The 24,392-nt window shown below is 41.7% G+C and overlaps 1 protein-coding gene across 3 annotated transcripts in view; it reads left to right on the top strand.

Annotated features, from left to right (window-relative positions):
- Positions 1-7,397: 7,397 nt before the first annotated feature.
- The window catches only part of LOC115134510 (transcription factor SOX-6-like), a 174,054-nt gene continuing 157,059 nt past the window's right edge, over positions 7,398-24,392 (top strand). The window contains exon 1 of one of the 3 annotated variants that reach the window (XM_029668558.2): positions 7,398-7,701. The gene's annotated coding sequence lies outside the window, so the exon portion shown is untranslated. Of the gene's footprint in view, positions 7,702-8,363; positions 8,676-24,392 lie in introns of those variants that run through there. The other 2 variants (XM_029668559.2, XM_029668556.2) reach the window with 2 other exon arrangements.

The following is a 24,392-nucleotide window of genomic DNA, read 5'->3' as shown; positions in this document are numbered from 1 at the left end:
GCGATACAGTTTAAACCTTATTCGTCTAACCTGCTACGTTAAATCTCCTAGTCTGTGCTACAGGACAGCAGTGATCAACAAGTTGCTTATTTGATCAAATTTAAATGTCACAATGATTAGGTTGTTACGAGTGTACTGATATAAGTAGTACACGTGACATCCCGGCAACTTTGAGAAAAAACACTTTATCGTAAGTTATGCCTGGTCGTCACTAGTTACCACAGCCCAAAGGTATTAAACCAATACTATTTGAATGACATTTATAATTATGCATTTCTGTATAGTACACATCAAGGATTCATGGTGTCATTCTGTTACTGTCATTCTGTTACGGGTGTTGATCCACTTCACTTACAATAGTTCAATAACCAAAATAAATGTTTTCAAACCCAAGGTGTTATATCTTAACAGACACCTCATTATTTCTGCAGAGATTTTTTAAGCTGAGTTCTGAGTAGATATTCAAGTGTGGTCACAAAAAACAGGGACATTTTATTTATTCTGTTACCAAACTTGCACTGCTCCTCAAGTAAGTGTTTCAAAAATACCCACGAGACGAGAAACGTGTTTAAACTAACCAAGCTTCTCACCACATAGAACCCCCCCCCATAATTCTCTGCGGCACAACCCCAATACAACACACTAGGTTCATTCTCTGATCCTAATCCTATGATTGGATGGACAACATGTCAGTTCACACTGCAAAAGCTTTGATTGGTTGGAGGTCGTCCTCCGGAAGTGGTCATAATTACCATGTAGGTCTATGGAAGGGGGTGAGGCCTACAAGCCTCCTAGGTTTTGTATTGAAGCCAATGTAGCCAGAGGAAAACGGAAGCTAGCTGTCCTCCGGCTACACCATGGTGTTACCCCAGAAAGTGTTGTTGAAGGTACTGTAGACCTTCATTGCAAACAGTGTGTTTTAATCAATTATTTGGTGACTTATGAATATATTTAGTATAGTTTTTATTGAAATTTCACTGAGGAGTATAATCCTCCCCTTCCTCCTCTGAGGAGCCTCCACTGGTGGAATTCCCCTACTACTTGAGCAGAGCATGGGTTGGGCCTCACGCGAATCAAAAAAAGTCATTACTAGTATTATTTTTTATTTATAATGCCGTGCTCATGAGGCCCTTTGATGTGAGGCCTGATGGTAAGTGCACGCTTTCTCAACATGACAATGGTTGAAGAGGATCAAGGCATGTTTGATCCATCTACATGTTTTTTCCCCCGGCACATTATTGTAGGGAAAACTTCAATTTTTATGACTCTTGTCATAAATTATTCTCTTTTCTGGCCATGAACAGCTACGCACTCATTGGATTGGTGAGCTTTAGAGAACAGCCATCCTGCGTCTTGTTAAATAATGTATTGATCTGTAATCTTTCGCATAACTTTTTCATAGCGTTAACTCTGTCATACAATTTTCTGCTCCGCCGCACAGTGGTTTTCGGCTGATGGTGCATAACACATCTGAGTGGTATGACAGCTGTCCTCGTGAGCTCTCAAGATGACTTTAAACCTCACGGCGATAGAAAGATACGTGTTTTTTTTTTTTGCCACAGCATCCACTAACTAAGAATAATGACTTCCAGGTGTGTGCAGCTTGCCTTGGTGCTAAGCTGGTGTTGAGTGGCAGTGTTGGTCGTGATTGCTATGTCCTGCTCAACCTGGGACAAAGTGCTGTTAACCAAGCCACTGCAGGACTGTTCTGTGACCCTACAATTGTTGAAGGATCTATGCCGAAGGAAAAAGTACTGTTCTCCCGCCCTCGCATCTGCTCCGGTTATGGATGCATGTACAAAGTGGCTCGCAGAGCAGCTGTGGTAAGCCAAGTGAACAGCCACCATGCCTGTAGCACTGTAGCCTTCTACCTCTACATGTTTTTAATGCAGCTGCTGCCATTCATCTATAGTCTAACCTCTATACTACTACAAGAGCAAACTATGTCCTTTCACTTGTCTCAGCAATGGAGTATCCAGCATGTCACATTGCTGGTGTTGCTCATGTTGCCTCCATGCATTAACCCTGTTGTCTGTATACTCCGCAACGACGTGGTGAAGAATGCACTGTTCCGTCTCAACAAAAGCAGGTGCAGAAGGCATTTAGGAGGAGAAAGATTGGGAAGAGGAGACCGCTTGGGAGAAGGGGAGTGTTCGGGAGGAGTGGAGAATTCGGGAGGAAAGGAGCGATGCCTCTGGGAGAGAGAGGAGAACCACAGAGGGATGCCGTGGGGTTGGATGAGAGCAGGAAAGTGTAACCGGACCCCTCTGTCCCTCCATTTTTCCCTGCCTCAAATTGAGGTGTGATTTAGTAATTTTGCAGAGTCAGAGGAAAGTGTCTCATAGTATATTGCATAGATGCCGTATCTGTCACGTCTCTTGTCAGAATGAGGATCGGACCAAAGCCCAGCGTGGTAGGTGTTCATGATTCTTTATTACTCAAAACACGAACAAAATAACAAAGAAAAACGAACCGTTCTGTAAGGCAAATCAACTATACAGAAAACTACCCACCAAAAACCATGTTAGAAAAAGGCTGCCTAAGTATGATTCCCAATCAGAGACAACGATAGACAGCTGCCTCTGATTGGGAACCACACTCGGCCAAAAACAAAGAAATAGAAAACATAGAAATTAAGAAACTAGAATGCCCACCCTAGTCACACCCTGGCCAAACCAAAATAGAGAATAAAAGCCTCTCTATGGCCAGAGTGTGACAGTATCTGACAGATCTGGCATGAGAGATTAGTTAAACTCTTAAATTGATTAGGGTGAAAATGTGTTTCTGGAATCATTTAAATAATACATTTTTGTAAGATATTTTCGACATTTAGAAAACGTATTTTTTAAACTTGATTACCTCTGCCTTTCTTAAGTGTTTGTGATTGAACAATTTTATGTAACATATTGATTGGTGTCATTCCACAAATAGAGTGCCTTTTGGGTTGTTTTGTAAAGAAATTATATGTATTTCATCTAAGTTTAACCTTCTGTCATGAAGCGCACATTTAACTTCATAACAAACATGTTTTCCCATCTCAAGAGGATAAATGAAGACAAATGACTTTAAAAGTTGAGTGTTGATGGTAATAGGTTTGACGATTGGAAGCTTGTTGTATGCAACAGTAGTAGTGCGGTAGTAGTGCTAATCACATTAAATAAGTCATTTAAAATAATTTATACAAAATAAATAAATAATTTCTTCAGAGAACTTCATCAAAGCAAAAAAAATAATTAGGGCTTTGCAATGGGGGGAAACTTGGCAAAATCATGTAATGAGACAAACATGACGAGGTACATGCCAAAATGTGGATTTTCGGGGGGGAAAAAATAATTTATTTTAACGAAAACATTTTTAACATGGTTTAGTTAGAGCAGATTTATTTGATCCAAATGCCAACTTGAGTGTTTGATCAAAATGTAAACGCATAATGTCTGAGGGACATGAAAGGAACTCAATTTGTGAAATAACCCATTGAGTGTAATGTTTCATTAGTAACATGTTTGAAATGTGCTTCTCTGTTGTTATAATACTTTACTACTTGCCATTACTTTTATTTTATTAAATCCAGAAGCTCTAGCTCTTAAACTGATTGTAGAAAATTCCCTTCACATACTGACTTCCACCAATCACCCCTTCCAGTTTCCTGCAGGGGCAGGACTTCCTTCCCCAACACACCTTAAGTAGCCTCACCTGCTTCTAATCAAGGCAGCTGGGAGATGCACGGATGATGGCGGAAACGGATGTCATGTTTGAAACCGACGATGCATTGTGTGAAGATGAGAGCACAGAGAGTGAGAATGAGTGGGGTTACAGTGGTGAAAAGGAAAGAAAATTAGAAGTAAAGGTGTAGTGAAATCCAAGCCTAGTCTAGTTTTTAGTTAGTGAGGGTTTTGGCCCAATGCTACCTGGGAGATCTGTTGGACATCTCAAGGAAAATCTGGGATGCGTCGGAGGATAATGTGGCGTCGGTGAGAGTAACAAGAAGTGGTCTTATTTAGATTTTTTGTGTGTGTCTGCGGAGCAGAGGAAGCTAGCTTTGCGCCTGAAAAAGAAATCGGAGTGTAATATTTTGTGTATGGATTTTCGAGGCAGGGCACCTATCAAGGGGTGGCAGGTAGCCTAGTTGTTAGAGCCGAAAGGTTGCTAGATCGAATCCCTGAGCTGGCAAGGTAAAAATCTGTCATTCTGCCCCGGAACAAGGCACTGTTCCTGGGCTCTCATTGAAATAAGAAATTGATCTTAACTGACTTGCCTAGTTAAATAAAGGTTCAATTAAATAAATGAAATAATTCAAGGGGGTTATCTCTGGGGTGGCTCATGGAGCACAGTGCATTCAGGAAGTATTCAGACTCCTTAACTGTTTCCAAACTTTAAAAAAAATGTATTTAAAAATATATATATATTCTCAACAATGTTCTTAAATGGAAGAAGTTTGGAACCAACAAGACTCTTCCTAGAGCTGGCCGCCCGGCCAAACTGATCAATCGGGAGAGAAGGGCCTTGGTCAGGGAGGTGACCAAGAACCTGATGGCCACTCTGACAGAGCTCCAGAGTTCCTCTGTGGAGATGGGAGAATCTTCCAGAAGGACAGCCATCTATGCAGCACGACCAATCAGGCCTTTATGGTAGAGTGGCCAGACAGAAGCCACTCCTCAGTAAAAGGCACACGACAGCCCACTTGGAGATTGCCAAAAGGCACCAAGCGTCACGTCTGACCATGAGAAACAAGCTTCTCTGGTCTGATGAAACCAAGATTGAACTCTTTGGCCTGAATGCCAAGCGTTACCAGGTTTCTGGAGGAAACCTGGCACAATCCCTACAGTGAATTATGGTGGTGTTGGCAACAGCATCATGCTGTGGGGATGTTTTTCAGCAGCAGGGACTGGGAGATTAGTCAGGATCGAGGCAAAGATTAACGGAGCAAAGTACAGAGAGATCCTTGATGAAAACCTGCTCCAGAGCGCTCAGGACCTCAGACTGGGGTGAAAGTTTACCTTCCAACAGGGCAATGGCCCTAAGCACACAGCCAAGACAACACAGGAGTGGCTTCGGGACAAGTCTCTGAATGTCCTTGAGTGGCCCAGCCTGAGCCCGGACTTGAACCCGATCAAACATTTCTGGAGAGACCTGAAAATAGCTGTGCAGCAACGCACCCCATCCAACCTGACAGAGCTTGAGAGGATATGCAGAGAAGAATGGGAGAAACTCCCCAAACACAAGTGTACCCAAGAAGACCCGAGGCTGTAGTCACTTCCAAAGATGTTTCAACAAAGTACTGAGTAAAGGGTCTGAATATATATGTAAATGAGATATTTCCGTTGTTTATTTTTTAATACATTTGCTAAAAATCTAAACTTGTTTTTGCTCTGTCATTATGGGGTATTGTGTGTAGATTGAGGGGGGGGGAGGAAACTATTGAATCAATTAAAAATAACCTAACAAAATGGGGAAAAAGTAAAGGGGTCTGAATACCGTGTAACAGTCAGATGTTAGCACGTCTTGGGGCTATGATATTTGTGCATCTAACTTTTTCACAAATCATAATTCACAATTCATTCAGGATTATCTGTAATCATGGTAGCATCCACATTAATGTAGAAGTGTTTGAAACATATGCTATGCTTATTTACAATAAAAGTGACTTCAAAATTACACAACACATTATTGACCCTTCATTTCTATTGGGCACAAAATAATCTCAAACACATCCAAAACTAAAACACAAATGAATCCAACTCATTTGTAGTCACAAGCTTGATGTATTCATTCTGTGCTATGAATATGTGACGAAATTCTTAACATTGTATTACTTTAATACACATGAAGTATGACAATGAAGAAAAAAAAATACTTGAACTGACACATATGTGAATTTGCCCCAATACTTTTGGTCTCCTTAAATGGGGGGACTATGTACAAAAAATGCTAGAATTTCTACATGGTTCACCCGATATGGATGAAAATACCCTCAATTTAAAGCAGACAGTCGGGGCTTTAACCTCATAGTCATATCATTTCAAATCCAAAGTGTGGAGTACAAAGCCAAAACCACAAAACGTGTCACTGACCCAATACTTTGAGCTCACTGTATATTTGGTCATGGTTATTTTCAAGCCTGTCACGCCTAATCCCGCTCCCTCTCCAGCGCTCGATTTCGCAGGACCACCGCTGCGGAGCCAGGCACCGCCAATCAGAATGAATTCTTCTCCAAAAAAGAGCTTCATTACAAACATAAATACTCCTTAGTTTCATCAGCTGTCCGGGTGGCTGGTCTCAGACAAGGATATGGGTTAAGGTTAGGCTTTAGGGTACGGGGCGTCCCAAGGATTCCAGATTGCACTGACCGTTTTGATACATCACCCAAAAGTGTGCGTTACTGGCCGTCAGTGATCGTAGACACTCTGGTGAGTTTGAGCTGAGCTGTCTACGTTTACCACAGGGTGGCGTAAGAGGAACTGCATTTTTGTCTGCAATTTTACCAGGCATATCTTTAAAAGGCACTCATTTTAAAGTTTCAAACTCCAAAATGTCCCTATCAATAGTCTAGTCAATCCATCATCTTTGAAGGAAATAAATAACCCATGTCTCGTATTTTAAGATGGGATTGAATAGGTTGACAACCAAAAAGCCTACATGTCCGTTTTTAATAGGCTACAATTAATTTTCCAATTTATACGAATATCAAATTCATATAAATTCGATAATTGCTCATAGGCTATAGGCTGATTTACAAAAGCTTTGATCGTGAACATGCATGCATTTTGGCATATTTATCTTATTCGTTAAGATACATTGTTCTGAAATGTTACTAATTTAGAATATAGCCAAACATTTAATCATGCAATAGCCCTTTCATTCTATTAAAATAGGGATATAATTATTCAACAGACATTTAAGCAAAAATGTCGTCGACATGTCATGATATTCTTAATGCTTGATATAATTACATTTTGATCCAAAAGTGAAACGCCTTCATTTGTTTATCTTTTATAAACAGCGTCATACAAACGAATTAATTAAACAAGTCACCCGGGAACCAATATTTGTTTTAGATAGCCACTCAACGAATGTGTGCCATGAAAGGCATTGACATTAGACAACGCACGGTTGGTTGCATTGACGTTGCTAAAGTGGTGGTAGTCTGATTTTCTTGCCAAATCGTTTCGTTTTTATAAGAAGCAGATTATACACTTCGCATATTAAAAATAACCAAAATGAAAACTTGTTTTACTGAAAGCAAACGAGTTATGCACTGTGGTCGTTGTATTTTGAAGCAAACAAGTGATCATTATCATTATAGAAATACCAATTTATTAAACGTGACAGACTCTCTCTCGCTCTCTCTCTCTCTCGCTCTCTGTCGATCCTTCTCAATGCTTTCATTCTCAGTTTCTCTCGTTGCATCCATTAGGGAGAATGAGTACTCTCCGTGCACGACAACAGTGAACACTCACTCACTTCGCCTCACTTTCAAATTGTTGCACGATGGGAAATGCTTAAAATAGTTATGGGTAGCCAAGATTGACTAGTTTAACAAAGTTACCAAAGAGACTCTCAAGTGAACTTCACCTCGCGCACCAGAGTGTTAAGTGGCCCATGGCCACACAAGTTGCCCGTATTGCTTTCTCCACTGATACAGACAACGTTGTCCTTTGATAATACAACGTGATGCCCACAGACTGGATACACCAAGCCAAGGTAAGAATAGCCCTATTGCTATATCCCAACATTTATATTAATGTGGTGCTTTGTCTGGCCGTGGCTGTGTGTTGCTTCCCAGTCGAAAGCCAATGTGTAGCTTAAGTCCCTGCATCATAGGTTATTAAGAGGTTATTAATGTTTTGTCATTGAGATTGATAGGCTACTATGCCTACACTTACATGTCATTATGAAAGGGAAAATGTCAAATGAGGCGAGTTTGGTCAGTGAACAAATTACACGTAGCCTAATGATTTGCAACATACGCCTATTGTGTTTGTCATTTGCATATAACATTTACAAAATATTGTGCCTACATTGTGTTTCAGACTGAACTACTTTGCTAAACTAAGTGTTGTCAAATGCTTATTGTAAAATGATGTCTGTAGTTTAAAGTGATATAATTCCGTGCAAGCTGGTTTATGTCAGCACGTTTCACTGTAATAGGCCCACAATCCGTTTAATTACAAGTCGTTTTTTCTGCATTGCCCGTTAACTTTGTGAGCGAGCCCCGCAGCTTGAAAATAGCTGCCCGGTGGTATTGCAAGCTATTGTAATAGGACGTAGTTTCATGTTTGTCCACATAGTGGTAGCCGGCTACTATTCATCGAAACGACGTGCGCTTTTCTGGCCACAGGGCCACCACCTCAACTGTAAATGCAGAGCCTTTCGGAGTTTGTTCACTGTGCGCTCGGTTGACTTCGGCGCCATGTCCAAATCAGAATGAATTTGATTCAGTTGTAATCAACTGGAAAATGGGAATATTGTCGACGCTGCCGAGTAGGGGATGTCTCTCTCACAAGTTTACTCTCTCTCGGGTCATGGAAACTGACCTTAAAAGAATGCGTGGTGAGTCATAAATTAAAATAGACGTAACCCTTCGTTCTAAAACGGTTCCATTGGGAGACAATACAGAAGAAACAAGACGTTGGTCCCAGCGAGAACACGGTGCGAAGCAAGGGGAACTTCTTGAAGTAAGTTGTTCTCAATTGGAATTCTGATTGCCTAGGCTATAGCCGACATTGAACATTTTTTTTTTCGTGAACGTTTTCAAGTTGAAAACAGCATGTAGCGTAGCCTATAGACTAGACTACTTGTCTCTATATATTTTCTTTTGACTTGGGCTGTTGTTATAGATGATTGCCAAGACAATAACTATTATGGTGGACAATTACGAAATGTCATTTAATTGATTGTCGTATGAGCGTAGCGATTTAGGAGGAGCGTGTATTTAGTCATGCTTCACACACTTCGACTGACATTTAGAACTGTACGTTCTGCCTTGCACTTAACACTTAGCCTACAAAAAGTCCATAGTGTTATCTTGTGAAAGAGTGAACGTTTCTTTGAGGTTTCGTGCGGTGAACGTAATGATACGTTGACATGTCAGGGTATAGGAGGACAAGGCGCACTGAAGCATCATAGCCTTTCTGGAAAAGCGAGATAGGTCATCACTTTAGGGAGTTTCCCAAATTGACGTGCACACAAGTTCTCAGATAATGCGTCTCGGAGTGCTGCACGCCCGGTGATAACGTTTTGAAAGAGAGCCCTCGCACGCACTGGCGATCGAAATGAATTCACGTGCCAGTGATGCGGTTATAAAACAACTAAAATGTAATTAACTGGATTGTGGTAACATCCGGATCAATGCCACATAGATGTATTTATTTTTGATCCCTCTAACTTGTTGACACTGAGAGTGACATTCCAACCCATTTATCTTCGAATTAACCTAGCATATAATTGAAATGCAGTAGCCTCATTGCTATTTGGACACATTTCAAATCCATGATCTAGAATTTAAATAGTGCCTATATTCTTCAGCTTAAGTTTAATTGTCTGTGCTCTCTAGCTAGCCAATAGAGAAGCACATTCCCGTTGTAAGCGAGAGTGTCTGTTTGAAAAACAATCCGACGACGGGACCCTTCGCTGGGGTGAAGTTGATCTCGTATGCCAATTTGTTTTGAGCAGGTGCTGTGGGTTAAAGTTCCCTCATAAGGTAAAGTGGCATTAGAGTGCAGTCCACGTTCAAATGGCAGACTTATAAATAGGCTGCCAATTCAGCACATTGTCCCGGGACGTGCTACAATACAGTCGCGGCGCACCTGTAGCTCGCCTGGATTTAGTTATGGACCGTTCATTTTGTCGTTTCAGCGCACAAATACCGCCACCCGCATCGTTCACACTAAACCTTTACAGTATATAGCCTATTAATTATGTCAGTCCCATCAAACACGTTCATATAGGTTAGCCTTCTAAGTGCCCCCAAGTGTAGGCTAACATGTCCAACTATTTAGGCCTATTAAAACACAGAGCTAATATGATAAATACCTTCAAGAAGTAATACAAAAAAACACAAACCTTATATTGAGAAACCTTGCATTGAGAAAACTGTGACTCATTGTCATTTGATAATTAGGCTATGATTAGCACCAGGCCTGGAATTTCTTGATTTTAGGGGCAAGGCCAATTTCGGTCAAGAGTTCCCAATAAGCCAGGTCACCAAGGTCATCTGCTAGGGTACCAAGACCATTAACAAACATAGGCAATTGATTTGATTTGAAAACCGAAAAACGTACATAAATAGTTAGCCTACATGTCAAAGTGTAGGTGATAGACATTGGCTACAACCTGTCATGTCCAGACTTATGCTGACATGAGGGAAGTGCCTGAAAATAAATGTTATAATAACCCATTCTTGAAAATATTGCATGTGCAAGAGCTAAACCTTACCTCATGGTATATTTAAGCAATAATGAGACTTTTAATTGTATATACAGTACCAGTCAAAAGTTTGGACACACCTACTTATTCAATGGTATTTTCTTTATTTTGTACTATTTTCTACATTGTAGAATAATAGTGAATACATCAGAACTATGAAATAACACATATGGAATCATGTAGTAACCCAAAAGTGTTTAACAAATCAAAATCTATTTTATATTTGAGATTCTTCAAAGTAGCCACCCTTTGCCTTGATGACAACTTTGCACATTCTTGGCATTCTCTCAACCAGCTTCACCTGGAATGCTTTTCCAACAGTCTTGAAGGAGTTCCCACATATGCTGAGCACTTGTTGATGTCTTTTCCTTCACTCTGCAGTCCAACTCATCCCAAACCATCTCAATTGAGTAGAGGTTTGGTGATTGTGGAGGTCAGGTCATCTGATGCAGCACTCCATCACTCTCCTTCTTGTTATAATAGCTCTTACACAGCCTGGAGGTGTGATTTGGGTCATTGTCCTGTTGAAGAACAAATGATAGTCCCACTAAACGCAATCCATATGGGATGGCATATCGCTGCAGAATGCTGTGGTAGCCATGCTAGTTAAGTGTGCCTTGAATGTTAGATCTATCACACCAGTGTCACCAGCAAAGCACCCCCACACCATCACCCCTCCTCCATGTTTCATGGTGAGAACCACACATTCAGAGATAATCTGTTCACCTACTCTGCGTCTCACAAAGACACGGCAGTTAGAACCAAAAATGGACTGGACTCATCAGACCAAAGGATAGATTTCCACTGGTCTGATGTCCATTGCTCGTGTTTCTTTGCCCAAGCAAGTCATTTCTTCTTATTGGTGTCCTTTAGTAGTGGTTATTATGCAGCAGTTCGACCATGAAGGCCTGATTCATGTAGTCTCCTCTGAACAGTTGATGTTGAGATGTGTCTGTTACTTGAACTCTGTGAAGCATTTATTTGGGCAGCAATTTCTGAGGCTGGTAACTCTAATAAACGTATCCTCTGTAGCAGAGGTAACTCTGCGTCTTCATTTCCTGTGGTGGTCCTCATGTGAGTCAGTTTCATCATAGCACTTGATAGTTTTTTCGACTGCACTTGAAGAAAGTTCTTGAAATTTTTCCAGATTGACTGACCTCCGTGTCTGAAAGTAATGATTGACTGTCGTTTCTCTTTGCTTATTTGAGCGGTTCTTGCCGTAATATGGATGGTGTCTTTTACCAAATAGTGCTATATTCTGTATACCAGCCCTACCTTGTCACAACACAACTGATTGGCTCAAACGCATTAAGAAGGAAAGAAATCCCACAAATTAACTTTAAACAAGGCACACCTATTAATTGAAATGCATTCCAGGTGACTACCTCATGAAGCTGGTTGAGAGAATGCCAAGAGTCTGCAAAGCTGTCATCAAGGCTTGCTACTTTGAAGAATTTCAAATATATTTTGATTTGTTAACATCTAATGGGCAGGTGGGACGGTAGCGTCCGGCCAACATCCGGTGAAATTGCAGAGCGCGAATTTCAAATGACAGAAATATAAATATTTAACATTCATGAAAATACAAGTATTATACTTCAAAATAAGCTTAAATTCTCCTTAATACTGCCGCTGTGTCAGATTTTAAAAAGGCTTTACGGCGAAAGCACACCATGCGATTATCTGAGGACAGCGCCCCGCATACAAAAACATGAAAAACATTTTTCAACCAGGCAGGTGCGACACGGAAGTCAGAAATAGCGATATAATAAATGCCTTACCTTTGAAAATCTTCTGCTGTTGGCACTCTGAAAGGTCCCAGTTACATCACAAATGGTCCTTTTGTTTTATAAAGTCCCTCTTTATATCTATAAAAACTCAGTTTAGCTGGCGCGCTTCATTCAATAATCCACCAGTTTCCCTCCATCAAAATGCATACAAATGAATCCCAAACGTTACCAATAAACTTATCCAAACAAGTCAAACAACGTTTATAATCAAACCTCAGGTACTCTAATATGTAAATAAATGATACAATTTAAGACGGAGAATAGTATGTTTATATCCGGAGATAAATAACAAAGAACCTGCTTTCACCCACGCGCATGGAAACACTACAGCCAAAATGGGAGCCACTTAGAAAAACTACAACTTCTAGCTCATTTTTCCATAAACCAGCCTGAAACTATTTCTAAAGACATCTAGTGGAAGCCCTAGGAACTGCAATCTGGGAGGACTTCGCCTCATAATAAACATGAAAGCCATTGGAAACAGTGGAAGGCCGAATATTTTTTTTAAAATGGTTTGTCCTCGGGTTTTCGCCTGCCATATCAGTTCTGTTATACTCACAGACATCATTTTAGAAACTTTAGAGTGTTTTCTATCCAAATCTACCAATTATATGCATATCCTAGCTTCTGGGTCTGAGTAACAGGCAGTTTACTTTGGGCACGATTTTCATCCAGAAGTGAAAATACTGCCCCCTACCCAAGAGACATGTGTTTGGTTACTACATGCTTCCATATGTGTTATTTCATAGTTTTGATGTCTTCCCTATTATTCTACAATGTAGAAAATAGTAAAAATAAAGAAAATCCCTTGAATGAGTAGGTGTGTCCAAACTTTTGACTGGTACTGTATATATATATATATAATACAAAAATATAAATGCAACATGCAACAATTTCAACGATTTTACTGAGTTACAGTTCATATAAGGAAATCAATCAACTATGGATTTCACATGACAGGGCAGGGGCACAGCCATGGATGGGTATAGGCCCACACACTTCGGAGCCAGGCCCACCCACTAGGGAGCCAGGCCCACCCAATCAGAATGAGTTTTTCCCCACAAAAGGGCTTTATTACAGACAGAAATACTCCTCAGTTTCATCAGTTGTCTCAGACGATCCCGCAGGTGAAGAAGCCGGATGTGGAGTTTTTGTGGGGGGTTACACCTAGTCTGCGGTTGTGAGGCTGGTTGGACGTACTGCCAAATTCTCTAAAACGATGTTGGAGGTGGCTTATGGTAGAGAATGATCATTCAATTCTCTGGCAACAGCTCTGGTGGACATTCCTGCAGTCAGCATGCCAATTGCATGCTCCCTCAAAACTTGAGACATCTGTGGCATTGTGTTGTGTGACAAAACGGCACATTTTAGAGTGGCCTTTTATTGTCCCCAGCGCAAATTGCATCTGTATAATAATCAGCTTCTTGATATGCCACGCCTGTCAGGTGGATGGATTATCTTGACAAATAATAAAATGCTCACCAACAGGTATGTTAACAATTTTGTGCACAAAATTTGAGAGAAATAAGCTTTTTGTGCTTAGGGAAAATGTGTGTGTGTACAGGTCATGTGTGTGTATGTAAATATATATAGATAACTTAAGATGCAATTTGGTTTGTGATTGTGTAGATAATATCATATAAAACAACGGTTATTATATATATTTTTTAGATTCTCTGCACTTGGCCTTCAATACACTTTGCTTTTCAGCATTTTTTCACCAGAATATATCAGAACTTCAAAATAATTGAAACAGTTTTTGAAGTTCAATCTATAGTGCTAAGTGACTTGTACATTTTTAAGGCTCAAGTTGTCTTTTAAGAAAATATATGAGAAATGCTGATGTCAAATGAGTTGCTATTGGCAGCAGAGTGAAAGAGTAGATCCTGTTAGCTTTCTCTTTCATCTAGGGTGACATTCTCTTGGCAATAGGAAAAGGGGCAAACGGTTGCAGGCGACTTACAGGTGAGGGTGTTTGACAGCTGAGAGAGAGGGGGAGAGAGAGAGAATGTGAGTTATGGACTACTTAGAGATTGGTACAATTGGCTGCACTCATTAGCAGCTTGCCTGCAGCCTTGCTGATGGTTATAACCATGGTAATAACATAGAAATGGCCAGAGGTGTATTTCATTAAGACACAATAGTTTTCATAGTGCCTAAAACACACGTGTTAATGAATACATATTTATTAATGTTGCTGGTTTTTTCATCCTTATTCTGACCCTGTTCTTTTGTTGTAATTTTGTTTGGCTTATCCTTATGTGATTAAGCGCATGCTGCTTCTAAACACTATACATTTATTATAGTTGTATTACTTAAATTACGTCCACATTTGCACTTTTTCCCCTCTGCGTGTTGTTTTGAGATTAAAGGTGTCATTCAGAAAGCTTTATTCTTGTTAGTGACAGAGCCAGAAAGTCATAATTATTGGTTGTTGATCTCTTTCAAAAGGACACCAGCACCCAAATTGGACATGTGTTGTACAAACAGACATTAAACATTTAGCCGTAAGTATTTCTCTCCATCTCGTAAGTACATATTAGCCAGCCTATACTTATCTGCGGCTGTACGACACACCCAAATTGCAGTCTTGCTGCTGAAAAAGAAAGGATGAAGCTCTAGTGAATGAGCACTTGAAGTACAGTGGCACATGCCTGTACCTTCTTTACCCACAATGCCAGTTGAGGGTGGATTGAATTGCTTTCTATTTTCCCTCCACCATATAACCTTGGAGCCCGATTTCCCATTTTGCCAGTTTTATTTTTCCTGCTCACTTTCAATGGCTGTAATGACCCATACTTTTTGTGGGTGCTGCTCTTCAGAAGTTGGAACTTAATTGGATCATTCCGTTGCAGGATAACTTTCTGCAATGGAGGAAATGTAAAATTGTAGTGTATTTGAGGTTTATTAAAAGAGAGAGCTTTGTGTTAGAGGTTGACCGATTCTGATATTTCAACGCCGATACGATACCAATTATTGGAGGACCAAAATAAGCCGATACCGATTAATCGGCCGATTTTTATATATATTTTTAACTATGACTAATTACAGCAATACTGAATGAACAATGAACCCTTTAATTTTAACTTAATATAATACATAAATAAAATCTATTTAGTCTCAAATGAATAATGAAACATGTTCAATTTGGTTTAAATAATGCAAAAACACATTGTTGGAGAAGAAAGTAAAAGTGCAATATGTGCCATGTAAAAAAAGCTAACGTTTAAGTTCCTTGCTCAGAACATGAGAACATATGAAAGCTGGTGGTTCCTTTTAACATAAGTCTTCAATATTCCCAGTTAAGAAGTTTTAGGTTGTAGTTATTATAGGAATTATGACGCCTCAACTATTTCTCTCTATACCATTTGCATTTCGTATACCTTTGACTATTGGATGTTCTTATTGGCACTTTAGTATTGCCAGCCTAATCTCGGGAGTTGATAGGCTTGAAGTCATAAACAGCGCTGTGCTTCAAGCATTGCTAAGAGCTGCTCGCAAACGCAGTAAAGTGCTGTTTGAATTCATGCTTACGAGCCTGCTGCTGCCTACCACCGCTCAGTCAAACTGCTCTATCAAATATCAAATCATAGACTTAATTATAATAAGCACACAGAAATATGAGCCTTTAGTCATTAATATGGTCAAATTCGGAAACTATAATTTCGAAAACATAACGTTTATTCTTTCAGTGAAATACGGAACCATTAATCATAGCTAAAGTTGCGGCCGGCTACAACAGAGCCTGGACTCTAACCAGGATCTCTAGTGGCACAGCTAGCACTGCGATGCAGTGCCTTAGACCACTGCACCACTCGGGAGGCCCGGATAACCTGCTTTTTAAGTACACCGACCTTGCTGAGTACACCGACCAGTACACCGACCAGGAAAAAGTGTGTACTTACATCTAAGTACACCGACCAGGCAAACCGAATCTGTTTTAATATAGCAAAGCTGTCGGTGAGTCGGGCGGCGTTGATCTGTCCCAATCCAACAGACAGATGTTAAACTCAACTCCCCGGCCCATAGGAATCTGGACACTTGCAAGGCGTAGGAGATTGGGAAGGCAGTCTGGCCACCCTTCATCTATCTGAGAAGATCCGATCCAACTATCAAACAGCTTTGCCCTGCTTGAGAAGGACCTACCAGCCCCCAGGAGTCAGCACGGATCCTGGGTGTATACCAACAGCCGGCTGCCGTCCAGTGGCCCCCTCCCCCACGAGCACGACAGTTCAGCAGGTTGGTGACTCAAAACAGAAGGGTCTCGGGCCATCCGTGCTACTGATAGGGGTTGGAACTTTTCAGCCGACCCGTTGCACTAAACGAGTACCTGAAGGAACTTTGCAACGACAGGAATGTCTCTTTTTGTGACAACTTTGATTTGCTGTGGGAGCATCCAGCACTTTTTAAAAAAAGAGATTGGATTCACCCTAACCACAGGGATTCCCGGATTATTTCCAGTAATATCGCAAACTGATTTTGAGATTGACATACAGGGTCTGGTAGTTCTCCAGTCCTCTCTGTCCGAATATGCAACAGAGGACTTGGAAAGCATATCAACTCCTGTAGAAATGGCACTATAGTTATTGTGAGTAACCTAATTTATGTTCCTTTAACTCCACCTTCTGGTGAGTTTATACAAACTGTCATCTCCTACTATTCTGATAGATTAGAGACGGTCAGAAAACGTGGTAGTAACGTTAATAATTTGTTTGTTATTCCATTGGTTACCTCGAGGCAGATGCCTCAGGGGCAGAGTGGCCCACCCATGGTGCTTTTACATGTTAGAGCAATCACTAGTAAAACCTTTCTCGTGAATGACCACATTACTGAGCGCAATGTTGATTGTATATTTCTCACTGAAACATGGCTGTCTTCAGGCTGTAGTGCCACTCTTATTAAAGCCCCCCCCCGGACTACAGCTTTTCATACTCTATCAGAAAAGGGAAAAGGGTGGGGTGACAGCCTCTATTTTTACTAATGATCTCAGCTGTAAGGACATTTCGTTTGGCGATGTCACGTCCTGACCTGATATCTTTGTATTCTTTAAATTTTGGTTAGGTCAGGGCGTGACTAGGGTGGGTACGCTAGTTTTTGTATTGTCTAGGGTTTTTTGTATGTCTAGGTTTTTGTAGGTCTAGGACATTTGTATGTCTAGAGTGGCCTGATATGGTTCCCACTCAGAGGCAGCTGTTTATCGTTGTATCTGATTGGGGATCATATTTAGGTAGCCATTTCCCTTTAGTTGCCTGTCTGCACTATTCATATAGCTTCACGTTTCGTTTTGTTATTTTGTTCAGTGTTTCATTCTGTAAATAAATAAGAATGTACGCATACCACGCTGCACCTTGGTCCGATCCTTATAACGAACGTGACAGAAGATCCCACCACAAAAAGACCAAGCAGTGTGTTCAAGAGGAGTGGACATCCTGGGCTTGGGAGAAAGATGAGTGGAGGACATCCTGGACCTGGGAAGAGGTAATGGCAGGGGACAAGATCCTGCCATGGAAGCAGGTGGAGATAGCACAGGAGGAACGGCGATGATACGAGGGGACACGGCTAGCACGGAAACCCGAGAGGCAGCTCCCCACATTTTTTTTGGGGGGTGGCACACGGGGATATTGGCAGAGTCAGGGGTTATACCTGAGCCAACTCCCCGTGCTTACCGTGGTGAGCGTGTGACTGGTCAGACACCGTGTTAGGCAGTGATGCGCACGGTGTCTCCAGTTCGCATTCATAGCCCGGTGCCCTCTATTCCAGCTCCTCGCATTTGCCGGGCTAGAATGGGCATCCAGCCAGCGCTCCTGGTCTCCAGTACACCTCCTTGGACCAGGATATCCTGTGCCGGCTCTGCGTACTGTGTCTCCGGTGTGTCTGCACAACCCAGTGCGTCCTGTGCTAGCGCCCCGCACTTCTTGGACTCAAGTGAGCATCCAGCCAGGACGCATTGTGCCAGCGCTACGCTACAGATCTCCAATGCGCCTCCACAGTCCAGTACGTCCTATGCCTATTCCCCGCACTCACCCTGAGGTGCGTGTCACAAGCCAGGTACCACCTGTACTGGTCCCATGCGCCAGGCCTCCAGTGCGCCTCCAGAGTCCAGTATGTCCTGTGCCTCCTCCCCACACTTGCCATGAGGTTCGTGTCTTCAGCCCTTCAGCCATTTCCCTTTGGAGTTTGTGGGATCATGTTCTATGTTTAGTTGCCTGTCTGCACTATTCGTATAGCTTCACGTTTCGTTTTGTTATTTTGTTAGTTTGTTCAGCGGTCCATTCTGTAAATAAATAAGAATGTACGCATACCACGCTGCACCTTGGTCCGATCCTTATAACGAACGTGACAGGTGACTGTTTAAATGTCATCCACCAGTGCTGGCCAGAACCCTGTATAGGCCATCAAAGCACTTCCGCACTTTCTTTACTGATTTCTCTGAACTATTGTCTATTGTCCTTGAGAACTATGATAAAATCATTCTATTGGGCGATTTTAATATTCATGTTGACAAAGAGACTGACTTCAAGGCTATTGAATTTATTAATTTTTGAGCTCTATGGACTTTATCCAACATGTTACTGGGCCCATCCATAACCACAGCCATACTCTGGACCTGGTTATTACCAAGGGGATTTCTATTGACATACAGTGGGGCAAAAAAGTATTTAGTCGGTGTGTTTGGGATCATTGTCATGCTGAAAGACCCAGCCACGTTTCATCTTCAATGCCCTTGCTGATATGGAAGGAGGTTTTCACTTAAAATCCCACGATACATGGCCCCATTCATTCTTTCCTTTACACAGATCAGTCGTCCTGGTCCCTTTACAGAAAAACAGCCCCAAAGCATGATGTTTCCACCCCCATGCTTCACAGTAGGTATGGTGTTCTTTGGATGCAACTCAGCATTCTTTGTCCTCCAAACACGACAAGTTGAGTTTTTACCCAAAAGTTATATTTTGGATTCATCTGACCATATGACATTCTCCCAATCTTCTTCTGGATCATCCAAATGCTCTCTAGCAAACTTCAGACGGGCCTGGACATGTCCTGGCTTAAGCAGGGGGACACGTCTGGCACTGCAGGATTTGAGTCCCTGGCGGCGTAGTGTGTTACTGATGGTAGGCTTTGTTACTTTGGTCCCAGCTCTCTGCAGGTCATTCACTAGGTCCCCCCGTGTGGTTCTGGGATTTTTGCTCATCATTTTTGTGATCATTTTGACACCATGGGGTGAGATCTTGCATGGAGCCCCAGATCGAGGGAGATTATCAGTGGTGTTGTATGTCTTCCATTTCCTAATAATTGCTCCCACAGTTGATTTCTTCAAACCAAGCTGCTTACCTATTGCAGATTCAGTCTTCCCAGCCTGGTGCAGGTCTACAATTTTGTTTCTGGTGTCCTTTGACAGCTCTTTGGTCTTGCCCATAGTGGAGTTTGGAGTGTGACTGTTTGAGGTTGTGGACAGGTGTCTTTTATACTGATAACAAGGTCAAACAGGTGCCATTAATACAGGTAACAAGTGGAGGACAGAGGAGCCTCTTAAAGAAGAAATTACAGGTCTGTGAGAGCCAGAAATCTTGCTTGTTTGTAGGTGACCAAATACTTATTTTCCACCATAATTTGCAAATAAATTCATTAAAAATCCTACAATGTGATTTTCTGGATTTGTTTTTCTCATTTTGTCTGTCATCGTTGAAGTGTACCTATGATGAAAATTACAGGTCTCTCTCATCTTTTTAAGTGGGAGAACTTGCACAATTGGTGGCTGACTAAATACTTTTTTTGCCCCACTGTATCCTCTATTGTTGATGTTGCTTTATCTGATCACCACTGTGTGTTTTTTTTACTACCTTGTTGCCCAGGGTAATACTGAACGCGTTATTAAGATCTTACCTCGGATGTTGCTACAGATTTGATTGAGTGTAGGAACCTATTCTGCCTTCCTCTTGTGATGATTTAGTTGATAACTTACATAGCAAATAAAGGGCAACCATTGATGCCATAGCTCCAGTAAGGTAGAAAAATGCCCCATCCAAATGGAGAGCCTCTTGGATGAGTGAGGGAACTAAATCATTTAAAGAGAAATTGCAGTAAAGCAGATCCAAAGTGGAGAAAGTCAAAGTTGCAGGTTCGTTATGATATTCTGAGAGAGCAACTTGGCGTATATAAAGTGCATTCGGAAAGTATTCAGACCCCTTCCCCTTTTCCATGTTTTGTTACATTACAGCCTTGTTCCCAATTTTTTTTAACATTTCATCAATCTACAGACAATACTCGGTATTGTATTCAGACCCTTTACTCAGTACTTTGTTGTGTCACCTTTTGACAGCGATTACAGCCTCGAGTCTTCTTGGGTATGAAGCTACAGGCTTGGCACACTTGTATTTGGGGAGTTTCTCCCATTCTTCTCTGTAGATCCTCTCAAACTCTGTTAGGTTGGATGGGGAGTGCTGCTGCACAGCTATTTTCAGGTCTCTCCAGAGAGGTTGGATCGGGTTCAAGTCCGGGCTCTGGCTGGGCCCCTCAAGGACATTCAGAGACTTGTCCCGAAACTACACCTGTGTTGTCTTGACTGTGTGCTTAGGGTCATTGTCTTGTTGGAAGGCGAACCTTCAACCCAGTCTGAGGTCCTGAGTGCTCTGGAGCAGGTTTTTATCAAGGATCTCTCTATACTTTGCTCCATTCATCTTTCCTTCGATCCTGACTACTCTCCCAGTCCCTGTCGCTGAAGAACATCCCCACAGCATGATGCTGCCACCACCATGCTTCACCGTGGAGATGGTGCAGGTTTCCTGCAGACATGAGGCTTGGCATTCAGGCCACAGAGTTCAATCTTGGTTTTATCAGACCAGAGAATCCAAGAGGGCTGTCATGTGCCTTTTACTGAGGAGTGGCTTCTGTTTGGACACTCTACCATAAAGGCCTGATTGGTGGAGTGCTGCAGAGACTGTTGTCCTTCTGGAAGGTTCTCCTGTCTCTACAGAGGAAATCTGCAGCTCTGTCAGAGTGACCATTTGGTTCTTGGTCACTTCCCAGACCAAGGCCCTTCTCCCTCGATTGCTCAGTTTGGCCGGGCGGCCATCTCTAGGAAGAGGCTTGGCTTCCATTTAAGAATGATGGAGGCCACTGTTATTTGGGACCTTGAATATTGCAGAAATGTTTTGGTACTCTTCCCTAGATCTGTGCTCGACACAATCCTGTCTGGGAGCACTACGAAAATATCCTTTGACCTCATGGCTTGGTTTTTGCTCTGACATTCACTGTCAACTGTCTGTCCTTATATAGTCAGGTGTGTGCCTTTCCAAATGATGTCCAATCAATTGAATTGACCACTGGTGGACTCCAATCAAGTTGTAGAAACATCTCAAAGATGACCAATGGAAACAGGCTGCACCTGAGCTCAATGTCAAGGGTCTGAATGCTTGTGTAAATAAGATATTTTAGTTTTTTATGTTGAATTCATTTGCAAAAATGTATTAAAATGTATTTTCACTTTGACATGATAGAGTATTGTGTGTTGATTGATGAGGAATGTTTTTAATGTTTTATCCATTTTAGAAAAAGGCTGTAACGTAACAAAATGTGGGAAAAGTCAAGGGGTCTGAATACTTTCCGAATGCACTGTATCAAGGCAATTAGAAATACCAGACCGGGCAAATTTTTCTAAGTTGATCACTAATAATCAGAATAGTATGAGTGTGCTCTTCTCGACCATTGATGGTCTATCCCCGCAAACCTATGTGAACTTTCCTCAAAATCTAAATGTGATAAGTTTTCGGCATATTTCAGAGATTAGATAACAAACACTAAGCTAGCTATCAGTCAAGCAAGATGAGAAGTTTGATGATATGTGCCCTACACGGAAAGGCACTATAGATTTATTTTCCCAGGCTGACGCAGAGATGCTCAGGAAAGTGATCACAACTTAAGCCTTCTACCTGCCTTCTCGATCCTATCCCCACCACCTTCTTCAAAACGGTTTTAAATGCAAGCTCTTGTTAATCACAGGCACTTTCCTCACTGCACTAAAAAATGCTATGGTGAAACACCTTATGAAGAAAAGTAATCTAGATTTTTCAGCTGTTAGCACTTTTGGGCTAATCTCCAACCTTCCATTCTTAAGCAAAATTTTGGAGTATTTGGTTTTCGGACAGCAAAATGATTTTGTGCCAACTGTATTTAAAAAAACAAAAAATCCAATCTGGTTTTCGTGCCCACCACAACACAGACACAGACTTAGTTAAAGTGATACATTATCTTATAGCCGACATAGATGCCAAACAGCTCTCTGTACTCTTGGATTTAAGTGTTGCATTCGATACTGTTGACCATGAATTCCTTCTGGACAGACTGGAGAGGTGGGTTGGCCTCCACAGATAAATTATTAGACTGTATTAGTGATTTAAATACTTGGATGGCTCACAACTTCCTCCAACTAAATCAAGACAAGACCGAGGTACTTATTGGTGGAGCCAAAGCACAGAGCGAGAATCTGGCCGCACATTTTAATTTGCGGGCAATAAAGATAAAACACCAGGTAAAAAAAAAACTAGATGTCATTTTAGATTCTGAACTCAAATTCAAATCACACATTAGGAATGTGACCAAAATAGGTTTTTACGATCTGAGGAACATTGCCAAGGTGCGGCCGTTTCTCTCTCAGGCTGATACAGAGAGACTCATCCATGCTTTTAATTCAAGCAGGCTTGACTACTGTAATGCTCTCCTGTCTGGTCTACCCAAGAAAGCCATTGGTCAACTGCAAAACATATAGAATTCTGCAACACGGGTGCTGATCTAGACCAGACAATGAGCACAGATTACACCTGTTTTAAGGTCTCTGCACTGGCTGCCTGTGAGTTTTAGAATACCTTTTAAGATTCTTCTATTGGTTTTTAAATCAATCCATGATTGTGCACGATGTCAGACATGCTTTTAAGTTGTATTCCCAGTTGGTCCCTCAGGTCCTCTGGCACTGGCCTTTTAACTATCCCAAAGCCTAGGACCAAGAGGCATGGAGAGGCAGCCTTTAGTTATTATGCCCCCAGCCTGTGGAATAACCTGCCAGAAAACCCGAGGGGGGCCCAAACTGTGGACATATTTAAAATAAATCTTTAAACATACCTTTTTAGCCTTGATTTTCTTTAGGGTGCTCTTTAGTCATTCAGTGTTTGTCATTATTTTGTTTTTTTATCCTCTTGTGTTTGTTGTGTAGTTAATTGTTTTTATTCGTTTTTTCCTGTGAAGCACATTGCATTGCATTCCATGTCTGAAATGTGCTGTGTAAATAAAGCTTGATTTGATTCGAAGAAAAGGCTTCTGAAGTTTGTCATTTCCATTTTGAAATGTCAGACTTGATTTTCCCTTATATATCAACCCCTACAAAAATGTCCATGAATTATAATCCCTAAATTCACATTTCCTGTTGCTACAGGATTATTTTCCTGCTGTAGCAAACTGGCTCAAATTAAGATCCTGCTCCCCCCCACCATCCAATTATAAGTCTGAATGGGATCATACCTGACAAACCAGTAATAATGACAACCTAAACTGTGCTTGGGCCTCCTTCTGCGAGAGTCACTTCAGTGCGTTTGCGCCTCTCTCTCCAAATGTACTAATAGATATCGAACATGCCCCTTGAACTCACCACAGCAATCAAACCAGTACTTTTCCGTCCCCCAATGTATGGCAGTAGTTCTCCTGCGTCTCATTTATTTCTCCTTTTTGTGATCCCCTTATCTCTCTCCTTCACCCCCTGTCCTGTTTGTGATCCTGGACAACACCCTGTCGTTCTCAACTAACATCAAGGCGGTGGCCCGTTCTTGTAGGTTCATGCTCTACAACATCCGCAGAGTACGACCCTGCCTCACACAGGAAGCAGCGCAGGTCCTAATCCAGGCACTTGTCATCTCCCGTCTGGATTACTGCAACTCGCTGTTGGCTGGGCTCCCTGCCTGTGCCATTAAACCCCTACAACTCATCCAGAACGCCGCAGCCCATCTGGTGTTCAACCTTCCCAAGTTCTCTCACGTCACCCCGCTCCTCCGCTCTCTCCACTGGCTTCCAGTTGAAGCTCGCATCCGCTACAAGACCATGGTGCTTGCCTACGGAGCTGTGAGGGGAACGGCACCTCAGTACCTCCAGGCTCTGATCAGGCCCTACACCCAAACAAGGGCACTGCGTTCA

The sequence above is a fragment of the Oncorhynchus nerka genome, linkage group LG9a (genome assembly GCF_034236695.1).
Source record: "Oncorhynchus nerka isolate Pitt River linkage group LG9a, Oner_Uvic_2.0, whole genome shotgun sequence".
NCBI classification, from domain to species: Eukaryota; Metazoa; Chordata; class Actinopteri; order Salmoniformes; family Salmonidae; genus Oncorhynchus; species Oncorhynchus nerka.
The sequence above is the reverse complement of the archived record's forward strand: the minus strand, read 5'-3'. Positions and strand labels throughout refer to the sequence as shown.